The sequence below is a fragment of the Pyxicephalus adspersus genome, chromosome 7, assembly GCF_032062135.1.
Source record: "Pyxicephalus adspersus chromosome 7, UCB_Pads_2.0, whole genome shotgun sequence".
In the NCBI taxonomy this organism is placed as follows: domain Eukaryota; kingdom Metazoa; phylum Chordata; class Amphibia; order Anura; family Pyxicephalidae; genus Pyxicephalus; species Pyxicephalus adspersus.
This window is the reverse complement of record NC_092864.1, coordinates 64747929-64763272: the sequence shown is the minus strand read 5'-3', so window position 1 is coordinate 64763272 and position 15344 is coordinate 64747929.

The window sequence follows — 15344 nt, the reverse complement described above, 5'->3', positions numbered from 1 at the left end:
ATCCCACAGGGCAGTCTGATCCATCTCTTCCATTGAGTCCCGCATCATCCCGGCATCCGTCCGCGAGGCTCCACCATCTTCATCTCTTCCTCTGGGTTCTTCTTCCTACGTCACTCGACCCAGGTGCGAGATCGAGTGATGTAGGGAAACTTGCCATGTCACTGTGCATGCGTGAGTTTGGCAAATTTTTTTTCCCCACAAAAAGCACCCAAGAGCCTCCCGGGATGCATGACGTACATATCCCCGGAGGCTTTGCGCTCCTATTCATTCTTGACCGCCTAGGCCAGGGGTCAGCAAGCTCAGGCCTTTAGGCCAGATAAGGCCTAGCCGGTAGTTTGTTCCACCCTAATGCCCTTATGCTGGCCGGTAACTTGCACCGGAGCCAAACGGCAGCAAACTACAGGAGCTCCAGAGCCGCATGCGGCTCTTGAGCCTCTGTGTGGTGGCTCCCATCTCTATTTACCCCGGCCAGCGTTAACACCTACGTCGCCGGGGTAAAAAGGGAACATTCCCTCTCCTCCGTATGCATTACGGAGGAGAGGAATTTCCCTTTAGAGGGCGTTCCTTGTGGGGGCAGAGCCATTAGGGTGGGACTCCAGAGAGAGTCTGGCCTAGTATGGTCCTGCCCACCCCTGAAATGGCCTAGTGCCCAAAAAGATTGCTGACCTCTGGCCTAGGCAATCAAGAATTGGGGGGCGGTGCTGCACCCTTTTTTATAAAAAAAAAAACAGAACTTTTACTGTCTACTTCTTTATGTAAAGTGAAATTTCTGAGTTTGGGTAGGCTTTAAAAGCAACTGCTGATTCAGTAATAAAGAAATGACAATCATAAATGAATGGTAACATCTGTAAACCCAGGTCACAACATTCACCGAACATTTGGCATAGCCTGATCTCATAAAAGTAATGATCTTTTCTCAGGTCTCAACGTACACGTAAAACCAGCCAAATAAATCACTATAATCATTATAAACTGCTGCCACCTGCAGACAGCAGAGAAAACAGAATCAACATATCAAGTCATGCAATTTTCCTAATCCCTATCGCCTGAATTACAGCCAGCTATTTAACACCTGACCCTATACATAAAAATGTGTTTGCACAAATTACTTCATTATATGAAATTGCACCTTTGCGACACAGAAAATCAGGAACGAGGCATTCACATGGGGAATAACACAGTGAGCTGAATAAAACAGATTACTACCTACCATGCCATGAAAAATATACTAGACTGAAGCGTAATATATATGATTTAAATTCTTGTCACACCAAGTTACATAGAATTTTATTTGAATATATCAATAGGGCATATGGTGCAGCTGAGCCTTAGTGAAAATGGTTCTCAAGGATGTTCGGCAAATAACTTACAAAATAAAGCTACGATTCAAACAAGAAATCACAGAGGCAAAACATAAAATAATGAATGGATAAAAAAAGGCAGAATATTTACCATCTGTACTGTTTTTATATACTGTACCTCACTATAGCTGCATTTACACTGGTGTGATTGTAAAACAACTTTTCACAGGCAGTTTTTATAGCAAAGAGCCAATTTATGTCTGTTCTACCCCTGTCTGCCAGATTCTTTTATTTGCCATTGTTACATGCACAGCTCAATGTAAAATAATGGAATCCAGTGGGTGTAGGAATGGACGGGCGTAGGGCTTCCAGTGCACATCCACAAAAGTTAAGACATCTGTTGAGGAATCAACAACAAATTCTGACTCCATATCGCTGTAAACTCGCAATGTAAGATATGTATAATATCCAAAAATCATGTGCCATTTGCCTTAATGATGCAACTTAAAACACAGTTCTGAGATTGCATTGAAATGATTTTGCTTTACGTTGGGTTTCTCCAAGCAGGTCAAATTAGGATGTGTTCAGGTTGCAGTAAAATAGGTGTAAACACAGCCTATTGACGCTTTGAAAGCACAAGACGGCACTTGACAAAACACCCCTATACAAGAGCCAGCAACAAACCTAAAACAAATCCAGTAGCTATCACCTTATCTTGTTCACAGCAGTCAAAGATTCCCGTGTCTCAGAAGCCAATGGACATTATGAAGTTATATATCTGATATGTCTATGTGTAATATATCCTATTGTGTAATACTTCCCCCACCTTCTAGATTGTAAGCTCTTTAGGGCAGGTTCCTCTGTTCTTCCAGTGTCACTGTTTGTATCTGACTGTCATTTGCAACCCCTATTTAATGTACAGCGCTGCATAATATGTTTGCGCTATATAAATCCTGTTTAATAATAATAATATGTCCTGCAAATCATGCAAATAGTTTACCTGCAGTAATACATCTAGCTGATGTACTTTCCTGGCAACTACAAATATAAGTGTTTAAGGTCTCATAGAGTTCTGTAATAAGGTTCTGTCCAGTACCTGGGAATGTGTATTTTTATTAAATGGTAGGAGATTGGTGCAAAGACACAACTATAGCAATGGGGTCTATAAGACCTACATCTCTTACATATAAGTGAAATAAAGTAGGAGATGTAATATTCCCAACCAATAAACTATCTGATCTGCAAAACATAAATATGTCAGGTACAGCAATCTGTGGCTGATGTAAATATGTCAAGGAAATTGTGCCCAGAGTTGGGCTTTTTATTAGTTAGCTGACACTTTAAACTGATCAACAGCTGACCAATCGTGAGTTTATTGACAAGCAATGAAATAAACTGACCAGAACGGGAATCTTGACCACTTAAACTTCAGAAGTGCTGACAGGTTGGCTTTGATAAGACAGAGGAGATTGCATAGGTCTCTTCTGCTAAAGATGCTTCTGTCTGTCAGAATTTTTTGCTAAATTGAGTGTAAATTGGGTCACACGTGCAGGTCTCCGTAAGGTCTTGGCATGTTTCTTTGGTGTGACAAAGTCACTACCATGCACATGTGGGTTTTACACCATCCCAGCATAGCCAATCAAGATGTCCAGAGATTTCAGACATGGTACAGAGAAAAGTCAAGGATTGCAGACATGTCCCGCAGGAGAAGGCCAGGCATTGAAATATGCTATAGAAGCTGTTGGATGTCTCCTTTTGCATGAGACTGCTAGAGGTGTCTAAAATAGGGAAAAATACTAATGTCAACAGGGGCCGCACAAAAAGTGCCAAAGTGCTGCAAGCCACTAAAGGACTTTGTCATTATTGTGTTTAACACATGAGCTGCAAGCACTACTATCAGGGAATTGCAGTTAAAACATTAAAACGTCCATACAAGCCAAAAGCACTTTTTTTTCGGATCAAATTATTCCCTGAATTTCCAGAATACCAGAGGAAAGAATTTGGACCAAAATGTACCTTAAAAGTGTGTACCAAAAATATGGATATTTCAAAACTTATTAAACGCTGATCCCTAGTAAAAAAAAAAAAAAGTTGACCCTAGCAGTGAAAAACAGAAAATAAGTTACAGGAACCTTATCTCGATCTTTGCAGGATTTTTTTCATTACTTTAAAACCAGTTCTTATTGCTGCTTTGTCAGTAACAGGAACAAGACGTCATCACATACAATCCCAGAACAGTAGTAAGGATGACAAGAGCACATACCTTGTGCAGCTGCAGAGAAGAAGCGCAGCTGCACAGGGTATAAGGCAAGTATAACTGCATATTTTGCCCTCATCCCTACCAATGCAGCGGAACCCTGCTGCAAGGGTTTATAATTGTTTTTTTTAACTGAAGTTCAGCATTAAACTTACTAGATTTTGCCTTTCTTTTAATACACTTTCTTTTTGCCTTTCTATAATACACTCAAACAGGCAAAGTAAAGAGGGAATACTAATAGCTAACAGCTAAAGTTTAAAAAAAAATATGGCATCTCCAGCATTCCTCTAGGGTTTTCAATTGTAATGCTATTTTTAGTTTAACGGTATTGGTATATCTGTGAAAATCTTTTTAAGCAGATAAAAGATGTTCCTAAAGCAATAGAAAGCTTAAAATAGAATATAGATTACAGGTGGACATTACCTTGATTGTTGAGCTTCTGAAGGTTTGGCAGGTTTCTCAGTACTGTCATTCTGTATCTGTGAGGATCTGGCTACAGCACGGGTTCTCTGATAACCCGTAATCTCTGATTCACATATACAACTCAGATTTGACAGTGGCCTATTGGTTCAAGGGTGGAAAAGCTATTTACACTGGAAAAAAGAAAAAAACAAACTTTAAAACTTAAAGATTTAAGTTGCACAACAGAAAACATAGATTACAGGAAGACATAATGCAATTTTTATATTTTACTGCCTGGCTAAGGAAGACCTGCCAGTTTCATAATGCATTTTAGATTTTTTAGCTATCTTTTTTCAGTTATTGCCACCAATATATTAGTTCCATAAATATTTACATTGAAAATGCACAAGACATGTCAATGACTTACACTAGCTATTTCCTGTGATAACTGTTAACATGCCCAACTTTCAGTTTTGATGCTGGAGAAATTCCGATAATCATCCAACAGATGGCCCTGGGAAACAGTCCTTGGCTCCAAATCAGAGCTGCAAGGAACATTGTAAAATACATGCAATGTTTACATAGTAAAATGATAATGCTCTGCTATGTTTTAGAACAATCATTAGAGTTGTTACAGATAGATGGATAGGTAAACGGTCTAAAAGTTATAAACAGTATGAATGAGTAATGAATAGAAAAACATAAATTTCAAAATATTTAAATGAACATAATATATACACAAAGTTTTAAATGGAAATAGAAATAACTACAATTCATTCTGGGTTGCAAGGTATGGGCTACAAACCTCTGTGTTAACTCATGGATCTGGAATATATAACTATTCTCTAGGTATTCTCCAATGGCTGCCAGTGGACTGATAATAATTGCACTTGTGTCAAATTCCTCCTTTTCTTCCTGCCCTGGCTGAGAAGGAAACAAGGAAACTTCCGCACATGTGTTCATTCTTTCCCGCCACACACAGGGAAAGCTGGGATTGCCGGGTATCCTGCCAACCAAAGCTAAGCAGTGTATCTCAACTTTTTTGACAGATACTCAGAGAGTTTAGGGAGGTAGGAGAGATTATTGCAGAAGGGACATCGTCAGTTCTTTTTTGGTGGCTCAGTGGTTAGCATTCTGGCCTTTGCAGCACTAGGTTCCAGGTTAAAATCTTGGCCAGGACACTATCTGCATGGAGTTTAAAGGTTCCCCGTGTGTTTGTGTGGGTTTCTTCGGGGTATTCTGGTTTACTCCCACATGCAGTTAGGTAATTGGCTTCCCCCTATAAATGCCCTTAGACTTTATTAGGACATATGACTATGGTGGGGACATTAGACTGTGAGCCCCTTTGAAGAATCGTTAGAGACTTGACTATGGACTTTTTAAACGCTGAGTAATATGTTAGCGCTGGATAAATACTGTGTAATAATAATAATAATGACCTGCCTGGGACTTTCTGATTTAACCCTCTGATTCTAACAAAAATATATACGTCTTATTTAGCTTTCAAACCCAAACCTCCCTGGCTGCAGATATAAGATGCATTGTATTCATTAGGCATGGTCAACTTACCAGACCAATACCTGTTAAAAGTTTGATAGCATGTTTAAGTGCTTATTCTTTAGGTAAGTTTCGTTTTTAAAAATTAATTAGGCTAGCAAGTTTGCTTTAAGATTCACTGTAAACATGCTTCAGTACTAAGATGAAGAAACAAAGAAATACATACTCAATTAGGTATTTTTTCTTCAACAACCATTAGCTAAGCATATGAATCGTTTTTTGTAAGATAAATTCCCCTGAAACTCTAAACTGATTGGAAGAGTAGAATCCAAATTTACATTTTACACCTGAAAGAGAACACTGTCTACATTACAGTTACAGCTCAGATGTACAATAAAAAACACAGTATACATCACTTCTGACAATGTGTGATTAGTATAAGAGTGGGAGGGATGGGAGGTAAATATCCCCTATTTTTGGCTTCCGATACCATTATAGAGGTGAAAGGGCACTAGGAAAGCAGCCCGGGCTTATTATAGCCATCAATGGTTGCACATTTCAAAGAAACTGTTTTGGGGTCCTGGGCTTTGGAATACAAGGGCAGGTTGGGTGGGCCTTTTTACATTGAGGAGGAAGCCTAAGCTGGACAGGAACCTATGTGCTCGGGGTTACCTATGCTGGCAGGTATAGCTTTATAGTGTTAAGGAGTTCTGAGTAGATGTGAATGCTCAGGTGTAGTAACTGCTTTCATAGTTTTGAGCGAAGACTCTGGGACCAGCATGGATATTTATTTATTTATATAGAGAATGTGTTTCCCAAATGGAAAATGGGTGCTAGCCTTGAAGAAAATGGAGACAGCCACATACAGTAAACTACCTGTATCACTGCCCTAACAGTGAGGACAAATGTGTTAGGAACCAAAAATTACCAAACAGGTTCATATCAAAAGTTAGACTAGATAAAATCTCTACTAATATGATCAAGGACTGTGAAAGTTCTGTTTACATGGACTAGGCAAGAAAGTTTTTCAAGGGCCAATACATAGAGGTTGGTTTAGTAAACAAGATTGAGTAGAGTACTTAGTGATTTGAATGTTTACTTTGCAAACTGCATGCACTTTTATCTTCTAGTTTAAAAAAAACTGTCAGGTTCTTTTCCTTGCATACACCCAGGTATTCAAACTACACAAAAATTCACCATAGCCATTAACATTTATTTTGCCATGTAAACATGAACTTTGCTAAATTAGGTGACCACTGTACCACTGAGATTATGTAAACTGCTATTGCTGATCTCATTCTAAAGAATGCCAATCACCTGGATGTAAGTGGACCCTTTGGTGTCAATACACACACACATACAAAATCAGAAAATCTAGTTTAGTTCTACTGCCTGTACAACCTAAAGTTTTTTTTTTTAACAAATAATGTATATTTCCAGTTTAGGATAGCTGGCAGATCTGCTAAAATAGTTCCACTTCAAGAATCTATCAAAGACACTGTAAACTAGTTCCACTTGGATACATCTATCAAACATAAACAAAAACAAGCCAGACTTGGGATAAAGAATGGAACTGCGTAGATCCTTCATAAAATATATACATTTTTAAATGAAGGTGTTTTCAAAAATTGTGTTTCAAGTATTCCTGTGTTTTCAAAAGAAAAGAAATGTGCAATTTTTCTTTTATTTCCTGAAATATTATTCATATATGTCTACTCTTTATTTCAAATATATTGTGTGGTCCTGGCGTTTTCCTATAGTATGATATAACCTGATTTAACTATCTGGGTTAATAGTTCAGGACATATTCAAGCTTGTTTCTTTCCATATAAGAAAAATGCAAATGATGAGCTGAGAGTTGTGAGAGTGCTGACAATGTCCAAGAGAAGAAAATTCAGCTACAGCTTCAGGTTTTAGTGCAGCATTGCCAGTATTGTCGGACTAATTCTGTGAATTAAGAGCAGACTACATTTCTGTATTGATGGTCATTTTTTCTTTTTATCCATGCGTACACTTTCATTAGTAATTTTGATTGTATTTGTAATTATCTTGTGTCTGTAAATTATACTTCATCACTTCTCCCTCATCTGAGTTTGCTTATATGGTCCTCAGAAAAAAAATGAAGTACTTGTATACTGTATATTGATCGAATTGCTGTAGCATAGCTATTTTCTTTCTTTTTTAACTATTGCAATACATTATGCTAAACACACAAGTCTGACATCCTTTTCCATATGACAAATTCCAGCTCTTCAACCTCAATGAACGCAGAACACCTACCAGCATTTTTTGTTGTGACTGGACAAGACAATTTGTTTTTAAATAATGTTATTTGGAAGTATAGAACATTGATTCAAACTTAAAAGATGTCCACAAATCTCTATCCCTCTAGTCCAAGGGTCAGCAAACTATTTTGGCTACTAGGCCATTTTAGGAAGTCAAGAAGGCACACTTGGCAGGACTCTCTCTCGAGTTCTGCGCTGATGGCTCTGCCCCCCACCAGGAACCCCTTGAAGGGAAATCCCTCTCCCATGCAATGCATACAGAGGAGAGGGTACACCCCTGAAAGGAAATCTCTCTACTCCGCAATGCATATGGAGGAGAGGGAATGTCCCCTTACCCCGGTGGTGGAAGTGTTAACGCTGGCCACGGTAAATAGGGAAGAGAGGCATAACAAGGAGGCTCAAGAGCCGCAGGTTGCCGACCCTTGCCAGCTGGGATTGGGACGGATCGACCAGAGGGCCATTAGGCTGGAACGAACTACTGGCTAGGCCGTATCTGGCCTAAAGGCCGGAGTTTGCCTATCCCTGCTCTGGACCAATACATTTTAAAAGGAATACTATAAAGATGTATTTTCCTGTTTTTTTTTTGGTTTTGTTTTTTTTTTTAACATCTTACTAGATAAAAGGAATGTAAACTGCTTTCGTATTTAAATTCTTTTAACATTATTATTATCGGAACTAACAAATTATAAAGAAACCTGTGAACCAGCACTGTGGTCTGTGCACTTCATGACTTGATCATACTGCTAAAGTCTTCAAGGATCTGAAAAGGTTCCCTTTGAACTACAGCCAATGGAAAGTATTTATGTTATCCAGGTGTAATGATGTGGACACGTGAAAAAGGGATTTGGCCCATCTAGAAGCAAAGTAATTTTATCTGAATGTCTTCATTGCTTTTAATTTTTGAAATGTCTGTGCATCCATGAAAACCTTACTTTTGTTATCACAAATTCATTTAATATTGTATCATGCTCGCTCATCCTATGCTATTTCAATTCTTCATTTTTACTAAACCAAGTGATCAATATTTCCCAATGAAACAGAAAATCATTTTTCTAAGCTTTTCCTCAGGGGATATATCTGAGCTATCATTACAACATCACTTTTTTGAACAAACAATGTTCTATTTTTCCCTTAATGATGTTGCTGGACTGGTTGCTTTCTTGCCTTTAACTTGAAGCTGTCAGTCCATTTGGATTTACAAAAAAACAGGCTCCTAATACAATACATTATTTTATTAAATAATTGTTCCCTTAAACTTAGTAAAGCATGGTATTATACAGCGCAGATCGATTGCTTGTTTAACTATTTGTAACTTTTATCCTCCTCCTCTATTTATTGCATTTGTGTTTCAATTAATAAAATTAATTAGGATATAGTCAATCATGCACAATTGTTTCAGAATAAACATTTAGGGCCATGTTACTGCATTGAGTTTGTATGTTTTTTTATTGTGGTCATGAAAAAAAACAAAAATCAAATGTGTACAAACACTCCATCTTTTGCTGTTGGTCATCAAATTGAACTGTAGGTTTCTTTTTACATATGTGAGGAAGAACACAAAAGAACTCTTTAAGGCAACAGTAGTAATTTGAAAGGTAATTTTTATTCAATATTCTGAATCTTTACAGAGCTCAGCTAAGTATGATACCAATTGTTTTGTCTGTATAGCTTAAAATTATTAAATATAATTTACCTTTCAAATTACTACTGTTGCCTTAAAGAACTGTTCTTTTGTCTTCTTTCCCAAATGATACTCACATATAAGGCTTGGCAACTTACTATTTCATAATACGCATGCTTTTTGGGATTCTTCCCTTTTATATATCATTATTTTTACATAGTTTCCATTTAATCTTTTCCATGATGTTGGGAAAAGATCAATAACCTAAGCCTAACTCCTTGTTTGGGACTAGAGTTTCTTAAAACATCCGTACCTTATCCCTCGATTCTGCAGACTTTTTTCTTTCATGTGACTAGCCTGCCAAAGTCACTTCTAATGTGCAAGCCGGAGGCTCCAAAGTCATTCCCTACAATGCAGGACTATTGGTAAGTGAAAACATAAGTGAGGACCACATTGGCCCACCCACAAACCGGGAATGTCAAAGACCAGTCTGGGATAAAGGTAAAGGATAAAGTAGGTAAAAGTTGTATTTTAGATACTCTAGACCTGAACAAGCATTTAATCCTGGGAAGCTGAAGTGCAAGGTTATTTTTTATTTATTATTGAGGTTTAAGATCAAATTTGTACAAAACAAATGACTTAGTCATAACAGGGCCTCATCGCTTAACATTTTAATCACATGGGGAAAGCCTGACAGGACCCTACTTTTGTCAAGCAACCTTATGTGGTCTGTGAAACATGTGTCATGTATGTGTATATATATATATATATATATATATATATATACACACATACACTAAAGCATAACCAAGATTCCAATTTTAAAATATATGATCAGAAAGGTTGGTAATGCAGAAAGGGACAAGTGATGTCCCTTCTATAATAATCCCCCTACCTGATCACTCCAGGTTTCCGTCATAAAACTGAGCTAAGCATGTGCAGCATCAGTTTTGGTTGCCAGGATACTTGGCATTCCCATTTTGCTCTGCACATGCTAGGAATGAATAAACTGTGAAATGAAATGTGGACAAGATTCAAGATACAAATCTTCTTGTATACAATACTTACATCTGTAAGGCGGCTTCCCCTAAAATTACATAAAAAATAAAGAAAAAAAAAATAAGTAGAAAATGCTTTAAAATTTCAGATTGAAAGACAATCAGGTGTATTGGAGTTATGTGTCAAATAAGACTTTTGAAGAATGATGTAAACACTGAAGAGACTGGAGGGAAGTAAATACATGGGTGGGGGTGATGCTTTCAGTAGAGGGCTTAATAATTATGCACAGACTTTTAAAATATGGCGTTGCACTGGTGGGGTCCCCAACCGGTGGTCCGTAGACCACCAAACGGCCCCAACTACTCCTTAACAGTGTAGGCTATGTGTGTTGTGGCATGTCCCTTGAAATACATTAGGAAAAGACTAGAGAAGCATAGATGTCATTGTATTAAAATAATCAGGAAGGAGTTACATAGTCAGTTTGAAAAAAGACATAAGTCAATCAAGTTCAACCACCAGGGAAATAAACATATCCCAGATATAAAACCCAATAAGACATGGTTGGTCCAGAAGAAGGCAAAAAACCCTGATACAATTTACTTCAACAGGGGAAAAAAATCCTTCCTTATTCCATGGGACCATTGATGCTCCCTGGATCAACAGTCACTGTTATCTTTACTTTAAAGCCTTAATACCCAGTTATATTCCATGCTTCTAGAAATCATCCAGCTTTTTCTTAAAGCAATCTATAGTAGTTGCTGAAACTACTTCCAGAGGGAGCCGATTCCACATTTTCACAGACCTTACAGTGAAGAATCCCTTCCTTATCCGGAGCTTAAACTACTTTCCCTTCAGACGCAAAGAGTCCCCTCTTGTTCTTTGTAATGATCTTAAAGTGAATAACGAGCTGTAAGGCACCTACCTGTCTAGCGAGCCCGGGGCGTCCTTGGGAACCACAGCCGGCAGGGGAGATCCCACTGCAGCAGGCAGCGTGTCTCTCCCTGCAGGCGGAGGGATCCGTTCTGGCCGAACTACTGTTAGTTTGAATTTCCTGCGGCCACAGGGGATTGGCCGCAGGGGATTCAGTCTTCCTCCTATCAGATGGTGCCAGGTGGAGCAAGGTCATTGGGCACTCTGGCCATTTAAGGAGAACCTGTCCTGGACACCATTGCCCGCTATAAGCCCCTGTGTGTACAGTGTGCTTGGGTGCGTTATCTGTGTTGGTTCATATTAACCTGTTGTGTCATTACCAATAGCAACCCAGTCTGATATCTGATTCTGCCTGAACTCCTCCTGCCCTGACCTTGGATTGTTTGCCCATTTCCACTAATTTAAGGTTCAATCCCAGAGTATTGGAGCTGATCATCTGTAGGCATTGCTTTTTAAGGTCACCTGCTTGAATCCCCAGCCCATCTGTGAGTATAGATTCTGACAACCAGGGATCCTTCTAAGCTTGTAATGGATGTACCTTCATTTAATGTTTTTGCCATAACTGTATACAATTATTTTTCTACACCATTTTAATGTATATTAATGTTTTTCCGAATTCCCTTTCACACAATGGAATGGAATGATTAATTAAAGCTCTCCAAGGGGCGGATACACTTTTATCAGTGAAGCTGAGTGATCCAGTAAACCTGGAAGGGATCTAGTCCTGGATATTTGCTGTCAAATAGCAAATGACTTTGAAGAAATCCATTCCAGGTAAGCTTGATCACCCAGCTTCACTGATAAAAGTGTGTCTGCCCCAGCCTTGGAGAGTTTTAATAAATCAGGCCCAAGTAAGGGACACATTTAGGTAAGTTTCTTTCTTCAAGGACTTTTCTTATCAACACATCTTTCTAGCTTATGCTATCATACCTGCCATGGTATGTCAGATCACAATTTTGTCTAACTAAACTGCTATTGAAAACACAAAAAATACATTTTATATATTGTTGATATTGACCAAAATATATGAGTAATAACGTGACTACAAAGATTTGTTTTAGATGAGGCTTTCCGGTAGAAGTATAGAAGTTCAATTGCACCATCTAGTGTACATACCAATAAAATAAATGTATACGGTTATTTAGGAATCTAGTTAAAACCTTAAACTATGATAGGATGTTCTGAGAATATTTTCATATTTGCAAGCAAATTACTTTTGTTCATAAAACATATGTCTGTTTTTGTCTATTTACGGTGGACCTGGTAGGTTGACTATTAATAGAGGATTAAAAAAAACTTATACTGCATCAGCTACTGTTTGAAACGCATTACCAATCTCATTAGAATTTTCTTTCAGGGCACACTAGTTGTAAATGAATATGCAAAACTTAAAAATAAGATATGACTGATACCATTGTTATAAATCAAGAGTCTTGTAATTGATTATTAAGACATCTAGGTTTTGAATGGGACCTGTGTGGGTAGATTAAATTATATTTTACAGCAGTCATTGTGGTTTAAAGTTACATCTGAACATAAAACAAGATATATTGCCCATGACTATAATTGAGCCTCCTAAGGCATGATAAAAGATAATAGTTTTGCATATAAATGCCATGATTAATTGGCTGTTGCAGACCTACATTTTTTATTAATGTCAAACACCCAAAAAGCAGCTGTTAGTTAAAAAACATATTATCATTATGTAGACTAAATCAGCATTTTTATATATAAATGTAAGCAAAAAATAACAAAGGCTTTGGAAAAAAGAAAACAAAACAGTATTACAGACAATATAATGTGCTAATAATAGCATAATAATAGTAATAATAGCTAATACAATAAAAAGTGAATCATATATTTTTAAAACATACTAAAAACCTGTAAATTCCCTTCAATTGTGTTTATTCAACCTTCATAAAAGGAAAGCAAAAAATAATTATTTCAGACATGAACAATTATTCATACTTTTTTACTTGCCTTTAATTTTGCTTTCCTGTCTTCTCCTCATGACAGCCAATTATGGGTCATTTCTGCCCTCCAACTCCACAGAACCACACTAACTAGTCTTTAAATGTGTCTCCTACCCCCTCACTTGTATTCTTTTATCAACTTGCAACAGGATGTGGAGGATGTGGAGTGCTGTTATGAGGAATAGCCAGGTAAGTGAAGATATGGGTAAGTATGACTAAAATTTCCATAATATATGTACTGCTCATTACAGCCCACTTCTGGGACATGACAAGCAATAAATAACTCATATGCTGCTGAAAACATTACGTTTTTAGACAAGGCAAACAAATTACTGATACTCCAAAATAATCCAAGGAACTAGAAGCCACAATGAGTTTGTATTGCTGGATATTGCTGAGCTCCACAGATTACAGATTACTTCCACATTACTTTTTGCAAATTAGGCCCAAGAAGCCACCATTCCCCTCATAAAGTGCACCTTCTGGAGGAGACAAGCCCTTCATGGTGTAAGCGTATTGTATTGTTTGTAGGATAAAAGACGAGATGGATAGTACTGCCCCTCACTTGGCACCCTTAGCACAGATATATATGTTGTTCACCAGATGAAATTCTTTTGTCTTCCTGAGGTATGTGGAAAATAAGCTGGCCATGTTAAACCTTTCAAGAAATTTCAGCTCCTTTTAAGGCTTTTTTGAAGAAGGTAGGCCCAAAGCCGGATGGGATGCTTCATGACTAAAATGAAATGCTAAGGAGACAACGGGAGCAACTTACTTGGAAGGTGTGCAATGGTGTTTATATTGCATTCAGGATCAGGCGTTTTGTGAGTTAAAAGCTCCAGGAAAAGTTTTCCATTGTAGTGTTGGAAAATTGAAAAACCAGTTTAGGATCCTGCAGCTGGTCAGGGAAGAGATTGAACGGGTCATGTCCAGATTCTTCCTGCCTGTGCAGCCCGAGAACAGGTGTACAATTTAGTTCACAAGGTCTAGTGTTCTGGGAGCCTTGCCAAGGGAAGTCTCCCGAGACTTTGAGTTGTCCATAAAAAAAATTAGACAGGGCTACCACGTGAGTTAGCAAGGAGTTGGATGGCTATATTTATTTTGATGTTTATTTTTTGGGCAAATTACCAATAAAGATCAGGCATACGCCTAAAGTTTGCACTTCACCCTCTTGCCTGTTTTTCTGGTAGAAGGAAAAACTTTAGTAAGATACAGTGATATATTCTTCTGGCCAAAGTTTTTCAAGCTTTAAACAAAGTCTCAACAACCTGAGCCTTACCCTTCAAATCAAAATACAGTCAGGTTAAACCTGTGTAGACTGACATGTCTCCATTGTGTTTGATGAAAGAGATCCCTCTCATAGAGCAGGTGATATGGAGGGGGGCATCATCATCTATGTGTTCAGTGTTTGGTTTATTACTGATTAACATATTTATAAATGATATAGAGTTTGGGATTAAAATTACCATTTATGCAGATGACACCAAACTATGTAATGACATTAAGTCCATACAGGATGTCTATAATCTACAAGCAGACCTGGATGTATTGTTTGATTGGGCAGCCAAGTGGCAAATGACATTTAATATTGAGAAATGTAATGTTTGGGGCTAACAACATGTAGGCCTCTTAAAGGATGTCTCTAGGTTGGTAACTGGGGATCAAAAAAGGCAGATTTACTAAACACTTTTTAACTCTGTGTACGCAAAGGAAAATGGCAGAGCTCAAGGTCAAAATGCAAATAGCAATATTACAGCCACAAAGGAGTCACAATGGCTCAAAATAGATATGACTGAGAAACAGTTAGATAAACTTAGGGTTAATAAACCACCAGGACCCGATGGATTACCTGAACGTGTCCTCAAATAACTAAGCTCAGTTATTTCATGATTGGCTTCAGGCCAACGTGGTTCCTATCTTTAAGAATGGGGAAAAGTCATTACAGGCCAGTAAGTTTACCTTCTATAGTTGGAAAGATCCTGGAGAGTTAGATAAGACACCACATAGAAGAGTTTATGCTATAAAACATTATATATAAGTAATTTTCAGAATGGATTCAAGAAATACAGTAGTCAAACAAAT